At 38.9% G+C, this 17540-nt stretch overlaps 1 protein-coding gene across 3 annotated transcripts in view; it reads right to left on the bottom strand.

The window, feature by feature from the left end:
* Window positions 1-17540, bottom strand: part of NUMB (NUMB endocytic adaptor protein) — a 91847-nt gene that overhangs the window by 63257 nt on the left and 11050 nt on the right. The window contains exon 1 of one of the 3 annotated variants that reach the window (XM_027879612.1): window positions 12682-12791. The exons of the other annotated variants lie outside the window; for them this stretch is intronic. The gene's annotated coding sequence lies outside the window, so the exon portion shown is untranslated. Of the gene's footprint in view, window positions 1-12681; window positions 12792-17540 lie in introns of those variants that run through there. 3 annotated transcript variants of the gene reach the window in all.

Raw genomic sequence — 17540 nt, 5'->3', positions numbered from 1 at the left:
TTCATGAGATTCCTGTCAGCCCATTTCTTTGGCCTGCCAAGGTCCCTATGAAGGGCAGCACAACCGTCTGTTGTGTCATCCACTCCTCCCAATTTTGCATCATCTGCAAACTTGCTGAGGGTGCACTCTGTCCCATCATTCAGGTCATTAATGAAGATGATAACAGCCCTGGCCCTGCTATCAACCCCTAAGGCACAGCACTAGTAACTGGCCAACAGCTGGACTTCACACCACAGCTCACAACTCTTTCAGCCCACCATTTCAGGCAGTTTGCAATCCCCCTCCCTGTCTTCTTAGCTACCCTGGATGACATCAGTTTGACTGTCAACAAGGGTGTTAAGGGAGAAAATGACAAAAGAACTGTTACAGTCAAACAGTATGAACTTCCCTTTCCTCCTCCCACCAACTCAGTCATTTTGTCACAGAAGGCTGACAGGTTGGTCAAGCACGATTTCCCCTTTCATAAAGCCACAATGACTATTGCTAATCATCTTCTTGTTCTTCATATGTTTGGAAATGGTTTCACAGAAGAATTTGCTCCATCATTTTCCCAGGGTCAAGGTGAGGCTGAGCAGTCTAAAAATCCCCTGATCCTCTTGCCTTCTTGGAGGCAAGAGTAACATTTGCTTCCTTCCAGTCCTCAGGAACAGTCTTCTATTGTCTTAATCTTCCAAAAATAATCCAGAGTGGTTTTGCTATGACATCAGCTCCCTCAACACTCCTAGGTGCATTCTGCCAGCTCCTATGGACTCCATTATAGCAAACTTGTTTAAGTGTTCCTTTACTTGGTCCTTCTTTACTGAGGCCAAGTCTTCATTGCTCCAGACTTTCCCACTAGTCTCCAAGGCCTGGGACCCAGAAGGTAGATCTTACCAATAAAGACCTAGGCAAAAAAAGGTCTCAGCTTTTTCCATGTTTTTCCTAGTCTCCCTCTGGCTGCTGATATACTTGCAGAAGTCCTTCTTATTGCCTTTCATGTCCCTAAACGCTTACCTGAAAACTGAGGTCCAAAGCCACTCCTAGTCATATCTTTTCTACATTCCATTCCACACACAAGTAGAAGGTGAAGCAAAGTTCAGATTCAAAAAAGGGTAAAATAAGGGAAAAGGTAATTCTTGAAAAACTTCTTACTGGGCCTATTCTAATTTCACTACTGTAATACAACACAAACAAATCAAGGAAACCTTAACCAACTCCAAATTGCCTTTCTACTCTATTTAACCTTTCAACACAAGTATCAAGCTAATAATGGCAGAGTTTGCTCCTGTAGTTAAAAACAGAGAGCCTGACTGAAAGATGTGATACCCACTGGAATGAACATGATTAGGTAGCCACACAGCTGTGTTCTCAACAGTAGCACAACCTCCCTGTTCATAACTGTGATGAAAGTGAATTGTTACCTTCAGGAATCTAAATGATGCATCCCTGTGGTTATGTATTCTGTGTTTTAGAACATACAGCTCTTTCCACTTATGGTCTGCCCTGCATTTCTAAGGCAAGGCAACACCATACACATGTCAAGAGGTGAAGTGTTCTAACAAACAACTTAAACAACTCACTAGGTCTGGAGAGGATGCATTAAAGAGCTCTGACTGTACACAGCAAATGACTGAGCTACCAGAATGTACACTGTGAACCCAGCTTTATGCCACAGGATAGTAAGTGTTGCACTTGCATGTAAAGGGTGGTAACAGCAGTTCTGAGAATTAGAATCATACTTTAGGGTGATAAGCTGGTTTAAACAAAGTGTCCCAGTGAAACAGCAGCACTAAAAGCTGTAGAGAAGTGGTATTAATAGCTTGACATCTGTCAATAAAATGAGATCATCTTCACACTTACAAAAAGCAGTATATTCTCAAAATAATACATTTTTTCTAGTCTCCTAAGGGGGATGAACAAAACCCAATTTTACAGAAATTCAGATATAGTTTAGTATATCCGGCTGAAGCCATCCCAGCTATTCTGCCACTGTGTAATCATCCCTGGAGGTATTTAAGAAGAGACTGGATGTGGTACTTAGTGCCACAGTCTAGTAACGGTGGTGGTAATGGATCAAAGGTTGGACTTGATCTCAGAGGTCCTTTCCAACCCATCTGATTCTATGATTCTAGGACATAAGGCAACTGTAAAAGGCACAAGGAATCTGAACATCAGTAAAAACACCAACAAAAATCCAAACCAACGAAAGAAACAAACAAAAAAAAGGGAAAAAACAAAAAAGGAAAGAAAAAAGAGAAAAACAACATGTCCTTAACCAGTTCCTTACAAATTAGTGGCTCACAAACTGACTTAACAAGTTTATCAAAAAGCCTTTGAACAAAACTTTAATTAAATCTATTCCAAAACAAGCACCCATTTTGGCTCAATGCTCTAGGTAAAACTCCAGTACATTTACAAGTATAATCAGTTCAGCACAGTTCTCCCTCTTTCCAATATAAATACAGCTATTTATGTTTGACCCCCAACCCACGCTAAAACTCAAACACATACAGCTGTTTCACCCACTTCTTTTCCACAACCAAATCATCAAAACAAGAATGGTGTATGAAGAAATGCTGGGCATGGTACCTTCAGAAAATAGTCAGAAAGGGGTTTTTGGGCCTGTTTAAGTGTGGTAGTGAATACAAAGGTCTGTCTGAGCAGGTATTTTTACTAGTATAAATACAGTATTCTGTAAAAATCAGTATTGTTTTCACAGAATCACAGACTAGTCTGGGTTGGAAGGGACCTTTTAAAGTTCATCTAGTCCAACCTCCTCCAGGGCACATTGTCAGTTATATCAGGTTGTTCAGAGCCCCACTCAATATGACCTTGAAGGTTTCCAGTAATGAGGCATCCACCAACTCTCTGGGCAACCTGTTACAGTGTTTCACCACCCTCACTCTAAGACATTTCTTCCCTATGTCTAATCTAAATCGACTCTTCTTCAGTTTGAAGTCATTATCCCTTGTCAGATCACAACAGACCTTGCTACAAAGTTTGTATTCTTATATCCCGCTTTGAGTACTGAAAGGCCACAACAAGGTCTCCCCAGAGCCTTCTCCAGGCTGAAGAATCCCAGTTCTCTCAGCCTTTCCTCATAGGAGAGGTGCTCCATCCCTCTAATCTTCTTGGTGTCCCTCCTCTGGACTCGCTCCACCAGGTTGATGTCCTTCATCTGCTGCGGACCCTGGACCTGGATGCAGAACTCCAGGTGGAGTCTCATCAGAGTGGAGTAGAAGGGCAGAATTCCCTCCTCAACCTGTTGGCCACACTGCTTTTGATGCAGATCAAGACAGGACTGGCTTTCTGGGCTGCAAGTGCACATTCATTGCCAGCTCATGTCCAGTTTCTCATCCACCAGCACCCTAAAGTCCTCTTCTCTTGAACTGTTCATCCCCCAGGCTGTTATTGATACCAGGGGGTGCCCTAAGCCAGGTGCAGCACCTTGCACTTGGCTTTGTTGAACCCCATGAGGATGCACTTGATCCCTTTGTGTCACTGGTGAAGACGCTAAATAGCACAGACATCTGAGGGATACTACTTGTCACCATCCATTGGGACACCGAGCCATTGACCACTACCCTGTGGATGCAACCAAGAGCTCAGTGTCCTAATGGACATTGGTGAAAGGTGGTTTAACCCATCAGACTCAAAACTCCATGGAACAGGTACCAAACAAATGAGTGAAGAAGGAAAAGAAGGTTCTATGAAAATCATTGTTTATTTAAATTTTATTAATTTACTAGTTACAATTAACATTTATGCATCCAAAACGCAAAACTGTATTACTTCTCAACACAAGAAGTGAAAATCCAGGTATTACTGTGAGATCCATAACGTCTCAAGCCTTCCAAAAGGCCAGGACCCCCAAAGCCACGTCCCTATCAACAAAATTCTGACCAAATGTTTAAAAACCTATCTTGAGACAGGACTAGGGGTGACACTACTCAGCACTTCATATGTCTAAAGCAGCATCTGAGCATGGAACACAGAGACTGCTTTGTACCTCGCTCAATGATCCCTCTGGGTCCCTTCCAACTCAGAATATTCTGTGATTCTGTGAAGTTATTTCTGCACACATCCAAAGAAAAAGTGTGATTAACTGACAAGAAGCAATTTTATTAAAATATCTTAAAATAACTAACTTGGTCCAGAAACTTGTAACATTCAGTAATTAGAAGATAACTGTTAGAGTCACAGTATTTACTTTTTTAGGAAAACATGCATAGAAAAAGCTTCAGCATAGCAAAGCAAAAAGTTTCTACTGGTAATCCACAGGTCACACACGGCTCATCAGACAACTTCACTTTGGAGTGGACCAGACAACAGGACTAACAGTGAATGCTGCTAGGTCAAATTTTTCAAAGAACTTGCTTGGGGACATTCCATTTTCAGAAACAGTGATTTGACCAGGATGATGCTACTAAATATTACAATTAAAGTCCCCACCAGGTCACCTGTCTGCATTAAATTGCACATAAGGATACTGTGACTTCTGTACACACCTGATGAGAAAACAACCAGCACTAAACTCTCATAAAGGAAAAAAACAAAATAAAAGGTCTTCAGGAGCTGAATGAAGGAATTTTCTGCTAGCTTTTCAAAGCATATTGCTGGCTTCATTAGTTTTACAGTTTGAAATGTCAAGATCGATAAAAGCAGCACAGGAAAACTTAAAATAATCCTCCCAAAATACCAGATTACAAATGAAATGAAGAAACTATGACCCAAATACACATATTTTACATTATGCTGGTTAACACTGAACGAGAAAAACTGGTTTGCCCACAAAAGTCAAAAGAAAAGTATTACTTGCCCAACCAATGTTTCTTGAATTCAACTTTACTGGAATGAACATGCTCTTTAGTCTATTCTTGAGGAAAATTCAGTGGCTGTACAAAGTATTTCAGGTGGTCTACAGATTCATTCCAAATATGCAAAGGGCAGAAAATTGCAACAGTGATCACCCACTAAGGTGATGTATGAGATAAAGAAGCTGTAATGCCAGCATATCACTAAGGATTTGAATTTATCACTGCTGAAGGGGTCGTGTGATAGTTGGATATTTGAAAGCTTTTGACATCACCAACAGTTTTGAGAACAATAAAAGACGTCAAAATGTGAAACTGCACCTGTGAAGCTGAAGCCCAGCTTCTTAAATATCTCTGAACTTTCCTATCAGTCTCCTAAAGAAGATATTTATTTAGGTACTTCTCCTATGACTTTTTTAGGTATCTGCCATCACTAGAAAAGCTTTGTCAGGTAGATGCCTTCCATTATCTAACTACTAGCTGTTCTGATTTTTTCAGAAATGTTGTACTTGAACTTTGTCAGAAAAGCTGTAATTTTGTGGTGGGTTGACCTTAGGCTGACGTGCCCACCAAACACATCCCCATCATTCCCCCTTCTCAACTGGACAGGGCATAGAAAATATGAAAGGCTCATGGGTCAAGATAAGGACAGGGTGATCACTCATCAATTACCATCATGGGCAAAACATTCCTGACTCCAAAGTCAAGTCTGCTTATAATTTAATTTATAACCAATCAAATCAGAGTAGGACAATGAGAAAACTTTTCCCTGCTCCCATGGGAGACAGTCCTCCATGAACTTCTCCAATGTGAATCCTTCCCATAGACTGCAGTTCTTCACGAACCCACTGTTCCAGCATAGGTCCCTTCCACAGGCAATAGTCCTTCAGGAACAGACAGTGTAGGTCCCCTGTGGGGTTACAAGTCCTGGAGCAGACATGTCTCAGCCTAGGCTTTTCTCTCCGTGGGCCTAGAGGTCCTGCCAGGAGCCTGCTCAAGTACAGGTTTCTCATTGGGTCACAGTCTCCTTTGGGCATCCACCTGCTCCAGCATGGAGCAGGGTCTGCAAGTGGGTGTCTGCTTCACCCTGGACCTCCAAGGGTTGGAGAGTCACAGCTGCCTCCCCATTGTCTTCACCACAGGCTGCAGGGGAATCTCTGCTCCAGCACTTGGGGCATCTCCTGTCATTGACATGGGTGACTGCAAAGTTGTTTCTCTCATATTCTCACTCCTCTCTGTCTGCAATTTTCCCCCGCGCAGTAAATTCTTTTCCTTCTTAAATTTGTTATCCCAGAGGTACAACCACTATTGCTGTATTGGCTTAGCCTTGGCCACGGGTGGGTCTGCCTTGGAGCCAGCTGGCACTGGCTCTGTCAAACATGGGAGAAGCTTCCAGAAACTTCTCACATCCCACCACCAAAACCTTGCCATGCAAACCCAATACATTATTGCATAAAATTTGAAGATGCCATAAAAATGAAAATTAGTATTATTATTTATGCTCCATTTTTAGATATCCCTGGCTATGAAGAGTCACCTTTGCCCCCCTCACCCTCCCATCCCTCTATTTCTCTCTTCTTGACTCAGGGACATAGTTCTTCAGCCTTAGATGTAAAACATCACAGAGAAATATCTTTAAAGTTAAATATTACTAGCTTTATTTAAAACACTTATATAAATATTAGTCCTAAACGACTTTATTATCCATTTAAAGGAGAGTGTTGCTTTTTATAAACTTTTTTATTTCCATAAATTCAATAAATAAAAAGTGGGCTGCAGATGAATCAAGCTTTTTAATTCATTTGTGTCTATATATAAACAGAGGCAAAGCAGAAGAGTTACTATCTGTTTGTTTTAGAAACAGCCACACATGCAGCATTCCAAGGCTGTTCATAAAAGATCTTCTGTGTGTAGCATGTGGAGCCACCTTTGAACCTTGATAACAGGCTTTTTACAAACAACAGGTTTGAAAGAATCCTCCAAAGTATCAACTCATGGCATGTAGATATTTTCAGCTACAGTACAAGGGACATTCAATAGGTTTGATCACAGAAAGTTCTTACCATACTAACACACAAATTACAGGTTCCGCTGTTCTTCCAAATTCAGCCAGAGACCAAGATTTCTGAGAAACCACAGGCCAAGTTCATACTTGCCAAAAATAGAACATGACAGTAGCTTGCATCATACAATCATACACTTCTTGTGTATGATATTTGTTGTTTTTTTCTTACATTTAACTCAGTGTTATATTTTGCAATAGCCTGCTCTCAATGGAGAAAAGATGATACAGAAACACACAAGGAGAAGGCACGATGAGCTTACACAACAGACGTTTCCCAGCTCTGCCAGGTATTAGCTACAAAAGTCTGGGCAGTCAATTCCCTACTGCCCAATTCTACAGTTCAACTATATTTGGGTTTATTTAAATAAGATTTAAATAACATTTTTTAATTTTGTGTATTTCTATAGTCTGAATTTATGGCAACTAGTTTTACATCACACCCAAACTCAAGTTAGTTTCAGAGGTCTTTATGCGTACCACATATCTCTCTCTCCAAAATCAGATTGAGAAAGACAAAAACTTTTGAGTGGGAGGGAGTAAGAGAAAAAGGGAGGAATGTATCAGCTTGCCAAAAATGTGCCACAGCCTCTACAATACAATGTTAATAATTCTGCCTAATACAAATGCAATAAAGCTCAGCATTTCATATCCAGAGTCAATCCTTTTCCTATTACTGGACAAAAGCCATCAAGATTTTTTTTTTATTTTAAGAATGACTCATTTTACTATCCCTTTAAAGTGAAGGTTGCCATCTGAGGTTTCCAAAATTTTTCAAAAACTGTTTTCACATGTATGGAACAAACTATTATTTTAAAGACTCTGGATTGCTGTTTCTGGCTTTATTTCCAGAAGTTTGGACAGCATTTTGCACTAAAAAAAGCAGTGAAGTACAATAGGTTTAACTTCTTTGGAAAAATGAGCATAGTATAATACTGGACTCCATTTTCCTGAGAGCCACTTTAGGAGAGGTTCATTTAAACAACTTAAAATAGACTAATTTGGAGCATATACTATGCCTTATTTGGACTACATATAAACCAGTTCATATCTGGTAAAGAGGAAAGGGCAGGTTTTTACTTGCACAATTTTGTCAGCCATAGACTTTCACCATAGAAATATTTGATTTTATACCCTGCTTTTTATACTGTTAGTCCTATTATGTTCAGAAAATAAAACACCTTTAGAAGGAACACAATGTTTGTTTCCCATCTTGGAAGTTCTTGCAGTGTCCATACTAGCTGTTCAGCAACTAATGGAAGGCCTGGTAAACTTACTTGTAATCCATGGTTTCTTACATTACTAATTTGAGAATTAATCAGATCATACAGTAATACAGTCACAAAATCCATCTTTTCTCTCTACTCGGAAATCTCCAGACCTCGATAATACAAATGTCTAACAAATAAAGAAGGAAGTGCAATCCCACTCTTTCACTCACAAGCTCTAAGCTTCTGTCACAAGAATCATCACAAGAATCATCACAATCACAGTGATGAACCTCTACTAGCACGACTTCAGAGTTAAATAAAGGCATATAAACCCCATAAAATTTAGATGCACAATCTTAATTTCAAGTGGGTTAAATGTTTACCTTTGTGATCAATTAATTGGATTAACAGGTAAATAGGAGCCCATCAAGGAAAGAAGATGCTTCTAATTTCTATTTGCATACAGCAGAGATTAGCATTAGGCTTTAATACTGCTTGTATTGTACTTATGCTTGAGAAGAATATTTAACAGTAAAATCTGCCAGTATCAGAAACTGACAAATTCAGAGGTAACAACAAAGGACTAATTCCTTCCAACACTGAATTTATTTCAATATGGGTTATGACAAGATCATGGATAGACAAAAAGGATTTTAGGCTAAATTTCCATCATAGAGACTATCTTGGATTCTAGTTATGCCAGTAAGAAAGTGAGGGATAGGTCAATACTTGTTGCTGCAAGAGACAGAAGAAATTACCTCAGAACATTTATGCAGGGAAAGTCCACTGGCAGTCCACTCAGCATGTCTCCCTTTTTATCACTAAGTATCACCTACAGGTCAGGAGCCCACATTTTAAGAGAAGCTCATCCCACTCCACACACGAAAACTGAGTTCTTGTACCCTACTAATTGACTTCTGAAATATATAACAGAAAATCAAGCAACAACTAGATTGTAATCTAAATGACAAAGACTTCAAACTTCTTTTCATCTTTTGCTTTTTTCCCTCAAGTAGCTGGCATTTAATATTACACTAATATTTGTAGCATACTTTTAGCCACTGGAATAATTTGCCCAGGCATATGAGAAGAATCCAACATTTGAAGTTTTAAAAAATTATGGAGATGTGATTTATAGCATAAGTTATAATTCAAACAAAACACAGCCCTGCTGCTTTAGGTCTACTTCATGTAAATATTTATCACAGAGAGACACCAAAAGAAACTGTATTACATCTAATTTCTAACTATAAAACAATCTGACCTAGTAAAAGATTTGCCATTAGACTACATTGGTGTAGTTCAAATTGGGGTCCCTGAGAAAAAAAAAACACAACACAACAAAATTAAGAAAACAAGAGACTCATCACAAGCCTTACAACATAAGCCTCACCTAAACACCAAGAAGTTAAATGTGGAGAGAGTGGATATCTGCATGCCAGAGATGAGACTGATTGCATTTTAAACGTTTCACGTTTCTCTCTTTAAAAAAAAGGAAGGTGCTGGAGTCATGAGGGCAAGTAGGGACCCAGGCCAAGATACCAGGTGCCCAGTCCCTAATGCCTGTAGGCCCAATGAGCTCACCACGGTATGCCTTTATTTAAGCTAACACAAATTGTCTAAAGAGAAGAATTGTTAAGAAGTGCTTAGAGAAAAGAATTAGACAAAAATTTCAGTACTGTGATGGACCAAGTTCATTAATGACAACTGCTCAAACATACTTGGACTGCCTAGATAAGCCCATGTACTCAATAGGGTATCAGAGTCCTTACCTCAGACAAAGAGGAAACTCTGTACCTTGTTATCTTGACAGGGAATTTCATAAAGGTCAGCACTAGGGGTGTGTTTGGCACAGGCGAAGGCCAAAAATGTAACCAGCTCAATACCTGCACCTTAAACTAAATCACAAACTATAAAGGAGGGGGTCAGTTAGATAACATTTTGACAGAATAGTACTCCAGATGCCAGAAAGCACTTAATTTAAACAAAACTCTGTCTGCAACTCAAACCCTGGACTAAGACACACTTCTCTAAAAGTTTTTGTCTTTACTGTAGTTTTGGATTTTTCTTTTCTTTTTTTTTTTTTTTTAATGTTTTAGTTACTCAGAGTACACTAGGAACAAATCAATTTAATTAGAGATGTGCTAAAGCATATATTCCACACCACTGAGCTTTACAAGAGCTATGGGAGAGAATGCTGTGCTCTGCTGATAAAGAAATATTACTCCTTTTAACTCTACTGGGTTGAAGAAGAGAGACCACAAGGCAAAGTTTGGCTTGGTGGTTTTTCCGTCCAGCGAGAGGAAAAAAGTTACCACAGCAGCATTATCCAAGAGTGGACAACTCTAACTTGGGATCCAGTTTTGCACAGCACACTGTTGGCAGACTGAATCAACACACTCTCATTGTCCAGGATAAAGGCTGGCTGTGCTGTAGGGTACATACTGTCCCCTACAACAAAGCCTGGGACCCACTCAAGTAGATTCAGCCCAAGTCCACAATTCAAAAAGCCAAGGTGATACAGAACTGTAGCCCAGATGCAGCAACACCCCCACACCAACTCCTCCTCACTGGAACCACTCCAGGAAGTGCTTCAAAGTACGGCAGCCACTAATGGTTCAACTGAGCTTAACAGCAACCTGTTCTTCAGAAAGTACAGAGGATAACCTAAAACCTGCAAGTTTGGCCTTTTACTCCATCTGCACATGGAGTAACATCCCTGATAGGAAATTAAAAAAAAAAGAAACAACCTAAGAATTAGAGTTTTTCAATGCTAACAAAACCTGTTCAACTTGGAACTTCATGGTTAAGCGTAAGTAAGGCACCGTAACACAAAGCACTGAGAAGAGGTAAACTGCAATTACTGCCAACACTAAGAACTGTTTCACTAGACCTATATAAACTATTCAGAGTGAAACAGTAAATGCTTTATTCTATCTTGCTTAGTTTGCTAAGTTTGTGACTGTATTAACAACAGTTTTTCCTAACACTAATAGTTTTTCTACTAGATAGACTTCAAGGACTAAATTTAAAACACATTACACCAATTACTAAATTGCATTTCACAATTTCTTTTGGTTTTTGGCAACATCTCCCCCAGTTATTCAAGCAAACCTTTAAAAGACTCAAACTTACTCTCATAGTGAGCGTTTCAAAGAAATTGATGTCTGCCTTCATTCAAACAACTAAAGAAGAAAAGCAGAAAAGACTTCTTAAATACAGATGTAAGAGAACATTTGTATGTAACTGGAACGTGGTACTTTTTATTAACAATTACTAGGCCTTATCTTAGCCCTGCTCCATTTGAATACACATTTTCAAGAACACTATCTTAAAGTGAATGAAACCTGTGAGAAATTCAGCCTTTTCTGTTCTCAACACCTAAACTGTCTTCAAGTTTGAGAGCACAACAGAAGAGATAATGAATAAATACAACCCCTTTCCCACCTTACTGGTCAAATATGTCTCTGCTACTTTTACAGATTTCCTTTCTGTAAAGAGCAAATTGCCTTCACAACCAGTTACTCCAAAAGCAGAGAGATCCTACTTTGCAAGTCTGCATGTTTTAGAATCAAATTCTACTCATAAATTTACCTTTTGCAGAATTTCTTTTTCCAACAATGCCAGATGTAAGGATACTAAATAACAAACTGCTTCAGTATCACCACATTACCCAATTTCCAGACATATATATTCTTTTCCCTACATAGCTATTACTTTTATTTCAAGTTCTATTTTGTGACTGAAAGCTGTACTAAGAATAATACAGAAGACTAATACAAAGCTTATGTAGAGATGCAGATGTCATGTTTGTTTGGTAGCAGTTTTAAGACAAATAATGACCTCTAATATTACCTTACTCATTCAAAAAGTAAGCTCTTTTCTTAAAAGTCAATGCTACCAGTTGTTAACAGGTTAACTTCTTAGTGCTTCTAAATTTTTTGAGAGGAGCATCAGCTTGCTTTCAGCCTCCCATAGTCAGAACTAAAAAAACTCATCACATACCATTTAGGCATTGTCAATGGGCACTTCTGGTTCAAGCTGCCATCGTTCCAGTAGAGTTGAGGTTCAAGAGAAAAACTGGAAACGGCCACCTCAACTGCTACCAACTGACCCAAGATTGTCTCTTGGCAACCAGGTTGAAATTGCCTTTAGAAGAAGAATTCTTCATAGACACTTCTTCATATTTTAGGTCCTGCTAGTTGAAAAATATTAGCAAGTTTCAGTCATAGTTATTTTCCATCTTACCCAGCATTTAAGAATTATGCTGTCTGCTTCAGTGGATATACCTTCATTCTTAGCAAAGCCAATTGCAGAGGATTTCTGGGTGTTTAAGTCTATGTATTTTAACACAGATTCTAATTGTTAGATTAATCATGAACACTGCTGAACTTGTGAGCCTGAAAAGCTTCAGTTGGCATGACTGAACTAATTGCAAAATGAAATTACAGACTTATGACTTGTCATAACCGTGAGATTCTTCCCCTACTTTCATATCCAAAACTGATTTTAAAAGAATCATAGCAGACCTTGTGGCTCCAGCATCCATAAAGACAAAAAAAAACCCAACACACAAGCTTTGCAAGTCACCCCTATTTAAACAGATAGTCCTCACCTTGTACTTAAAACCTCTAATTACTTAATTTCTTGTATATCTTTTCTCTCCTTGAAGTATCTTTTGAACATACCCTTTTTGTCTTCAGGAACTCATGTATTTTTTAACCCCTGGGAAAAAAAAAAGGGAAAAAAAAAAAAAAAAGACAAAACTTAAATAAGACCACAGGAGGAAGAAAAAACTTGTCCTACACCTGCCTGATCCAGGATCATTGCTTACGTTAACGTCGCGTGGGACCCGAGAGCCACAAGGCAGAATCCACCTCGAACAGCAAGAGTTTCAAAGCAACACATACCTTTGTTCGTGCTGAGAGTACTTCTTTGGTGTAGACACCATTATCTCTGTGCTAATAAAACAAACCACTTCACTGGAAAATAACTGTGCACTGACTTTTCTTCCAGTGCTTTTGAAGGAAGATCTTCACTTGCACAATTTAGTCAGAGGCCTCTACAGCCTGCAGGTCAGCAATTGCGCTGAAACCAGAATCTGATCTTTGACCTACAGCAGCAATAGGCAGCAAAGTCCTCCTGAAAACACTCATGGGACTGAGAGGAAGGGTGCTGATCTAAATGCACAAGAGCTGGAATCCATACCCAGGTAAAAGCTTCCTCTTAAGCTCTGCCTGCTTTGAGCAGGCATGCCACATGCAGAAATAAGCAGGCAATGTTGTTTCATCTACTCAGTGTGAAAATGTGCCTTTCCAGGATAAGATCTGTCCTTTCAAGTTTTCTATAAGTTTTAAGCTTTCCCACTTGAAGAATAATGGGAAACAAGGTTTGACAAGAAGAAAATTAATTTTTCTCATGATCAAGTTTTATGAAACAAGAGGAAAAAAACCTTTCAGTATCAATTATAAAAAGGTGGACTTCATCCAGACTATTTCAGAATCAAACAAAAGCTGCTCTCCAAAAGCCTCACATGGTTTTTCCACTAATAGGTATTCTCACTTTGAACTCTCAGTCATTTTCATACTTCAATTTCTATTAAACTCTTCACTTTGAAGCAAACCTGTTCACATTTATAGTGAAGAGCTTGTTCATAGAGAAGTTGCATTGGAACAGTTGCAAAGTCAGAATCTGAAATAACTGCTATTCAGAATTAAACCAGTTGGACAAAGTTAGCTAGATTGAAGGCAACTCACCAAAGACAATTCACTCTCACTATATAATTCGAGAAAATCAAATGAGTTGCATAAGTAATCATTTCAGGAGGCAGTGTCAACTAATAACTTGGATTATTAATTGTTTTCATTACCCTAACACGTCCTTTGTACTAAACAGTGCTCAAATGCATCCATTATTTATAGTTCTCCTCAGGCTTAGACTTCTCTGCAGCTCTCTTCCTAAGGTATATCTGTGGGACTATGTCCATGCCTAAGTACAAGTGTCACACTTGATTTCAGGCAGCCCACTCCGACACCTGTCAGAACACCTGTGCCATGTACCATCTATTTGGCAAAGATGAAGTCATCAAGGAATTAAAATTTAAAAAAAAAGCACAACAGTTTCAGAAAACAATGCAAGAGCTGCTTGCCAAATTCAGAAAGAATTTTGACCTTAGGCTCCAGCAAAACAGGGACAAAACACCTTATGCTGCTTTGCTTGGCATAGATAAAGTCTCTGACTTTAAAAATCTGAATGCATGTCTATGCACAGAGATTTATGAATTACTAGAACAAGTGGCAGAGGTTTTCTAGAAACACCAGAACACTCATTTTTGAAGTCACCGTAACACAAATAACCCCTCACTTCTTCAGGTATAAAAATAAGAGTTGTCCAACGCACACAAGCAGCTTATTGAATCAGCTACAGAACATTAACACCCAGACCTGACAACTCCATTCGGCAAAAGGTTAAACAGTTATGTTGGGGAGTTTTGGGTAAAATTACTTTTAATAAAACCAAAGCATACATAATCCCACTCAGATTTTTCTAGATTAGCTGTTCTCATCACAGAACTAAAACTGGGAAGCAACATGTTTCAAACTCTGCTGTTTTACTGCCTATTTAAAGTCAGACTTGCACACAGCAAAGCTCAGTCACCATTCTTAGAGAAACAGGAGACTTCAGCCTAAGAGTTGGAAAATTCCATAGAAATAGTAAGGATAAAGTATGAAGTATAGCTGAACAAACACAGCAGGCATTTTTACCAAGGAAGCAGATCAAAGTGTACTTAATATTCAGCTTCTTCTCACAGGTTATATGAAACGTGCAAGTTTACTTCAAAATAACTTTTAAAAACAGCGATTACTTGGCATTTATCATTACAGAGAAGTTGGCTGGAGTAGACTGAAATTAAACACTTCCTTCCATCCAAATAGATTTTCCTGAGTCTATAATCATAAAGCATTTCTTTCATGGCTAAAATTCTTTAGCTCTTCCATAAATACAAGGTGTTTACCTCCCTATTAACTGGTCCATGTGATGGATTTTCCAACTTAACTGAACTCACCTATATTTCAGGTTTCCTTGCACAGGGTACTTCGACCTAACAATTATTTTTTTTCTAAAAACTCTGTATTCTTTGTAGACTTTAAGGACTAATAACCTGACAATCAACTACAATGTTACCAGATTTGTGTACCTGGTAGTGCTACAGCCTAACAGTAGTTAACATTCAAGGCACATCTGATGCTTCACTTGCACAGAACCTGTAACAGGTTAGATAATAGTGAATTGATGATTCCACTTTTTTAACAAGTGAAATATGGAATTCTAGAGATTGTACTGAACAGTTAATGCAAGTGGCCGAATCTGCGCTCCCTGGTGCCTCAGAGTTGCACGCAAAGAAATACAACACAGCCTTTCTGAAAGCAAGAGCTGATCAAATGAAGACACTTCAGAAACTAACATATAAATGCTTATTTCCATTAGAGCATCTGTCTCAAAAAAAAAAAAAAAAAATCAATGCTCAGAGCTCTCTGTAAGAGGTAGTTCCTGAAATAAGGTTTCTTAGGCAGACAGAGCAGACAAAAGCTGCTTCTTCCTTCCCCTGAGAGGCAGAAAGAGCAGTCAGCAGTGGGGCGAGATGAAAACAGACATTTAAGGGACCACAGGCAATAACCACCTTCCTCTCATGGCCTAAAGTTTGCTAATGCTCAAGGTTCAGTGTAAGTGAAGTTCTCTAATGGACATGTTCTCACGCAAGCCCAGCACTTGTTCCATTTAATCAGCCCAGCTATAGCACCACCACCTCCCACAGAACAACAACCCACCTTGCCATTGGACCAAGCAGCCGTCATTTAAAGCAAAAAAAATCACACATACCAAGGAAGAGTGTTACATGCATACACTGAAGAGGAAAATAAAAGCATTCAGAGTTCCCAAGTCAGTCACCACAACTTCCATCAGCCTCTCCTCCTTCAGAAGGGGCCCTCACAACTGGGCTGGAAGGCCATGCTTGCACTTAGCCCACCTCTCTAGTCCAGTATATTCTTTATTATTTTTTCTTAGAACCAGGAACATTTTAAAAGTGATGACATAAAACACTTTCCCCTCAAAAAAAGCTGGAACACAGTACTCGTCCAAAGGTAACTACTTTTTTGTTTACCACTCATGCAACTTGTCCTCTCAAAACACACAAACAACTTCTTTTGCTCCCCTATCGTCTCAAAAATCATCAACATGCCACTTCCACATGGAAACTGAGATAGGTTAAACTATCTGTAAATTATCTTCTCTATTCCCTTACTGGAGAGCCTAAACGATGATTCCTTCTCATTTAAAACCAGGTTGCAGGAGGTGGCTGTACCAACATAACTGCCCATTGCTTCCCCTAGTTCCCATTCTCCCCTACATCAGCCTTTACCAGACCACTTGGAGACGATCTAGCTCACCACAGCAGCAGAAAATACTCACTTTTTGCTGTTTTCCTTGAATGTTTATGGTTTATGAAAAAGTTAAATATAGAAGATGCAGCAGAAGCACACAATGGACAGTGAAACAGTTACTCTAATGGCAGCAGTCGGGTTAAGAAGGCATTAGATATCAAGGGCCACCCTTAGACATCATTGTAGTATCATTGCCAGGATCAAAAATACTTGTTAGTGAACAGAACTTGCTTGGAAAACAGATTTTTGAGTGAACACCCCTTGTTTGTTTCTCTGAATGTCACAACACTGCCTAGGAGGCACATCTAGCACCTCCTTCAGAGGTATTTTAGAAGGAATAATCCATAGAAATGTTTTAAACTTCCGAAGAGGCTTACCAGTATAAATCCCAAGGGTTATAAATTAGAAAGTAAGAGGACTTGAGTATAGACTGTGTTTTAATTGCTACACTGAGCAGTAGTACTCTTTCTTTTCAATGAGATTCTCCCATTCCTAACTTTCCACCATGCACCACACTCAGGAAAACCAAACCATGACTTGCAGCTTGGAGTCTGTCCTGCCAAGAACCTAAACTTTAATGTTTAAAAATCTAAGTCTTCTGGATTTAACACCAAATAACCTATCAGAACAAAATTAAAATTAGGCCAGATCTCACAAGTCTGCCTTTCACTCTAATAACCTGCACTCTAATAACCTGCACCTTGGAAGTTTCTAAGGGAGAAGGTTAAGGAAAATAAGAAAATAAATAAATAAATAAATAAATAAATAAATAAATAAATAAAATAAATAAAATAAATTTAAAAGAAAAACATAAAGAAAAAAGCAGAGGATCCATGAACCTGCTTCTTCTTTAACAAACTTGTGCTGCACCATGAAACGAGGTTTACAAAATCAGCAAAGAATTTGCAATTTTCTTCCACATCCTTTACTTCCTGTGAACCACAAGAATTCTATTTTGAATGAGTCCTTCACACCGGATTTACTTCACTGATTTCACAGAATCATACAATATGCTACTGTTCTGCCTCTC

The sequence above is a fragment of the Empidonax traillii genome, unplaced genomic scaffold (assembly GCF_003031625.1).
Source record: "Empidonax traillii isolate 1590-97213 ecotype Southwest subspecies unplaced genomic scaffold, ASM303162v1 scaffold56:size2478089, whole genome shotgun sequence".
In the NCBI taxonomy this organism is placed as follows: Eukaryota; Metazoa; Chordata; class Aves; order Passeriformes; family Tyrannidae; genus Empidonax; species Empidonax traillii.
This window is presented reverse-complemented; position numbering and strand designations above follow the sequence as displayed.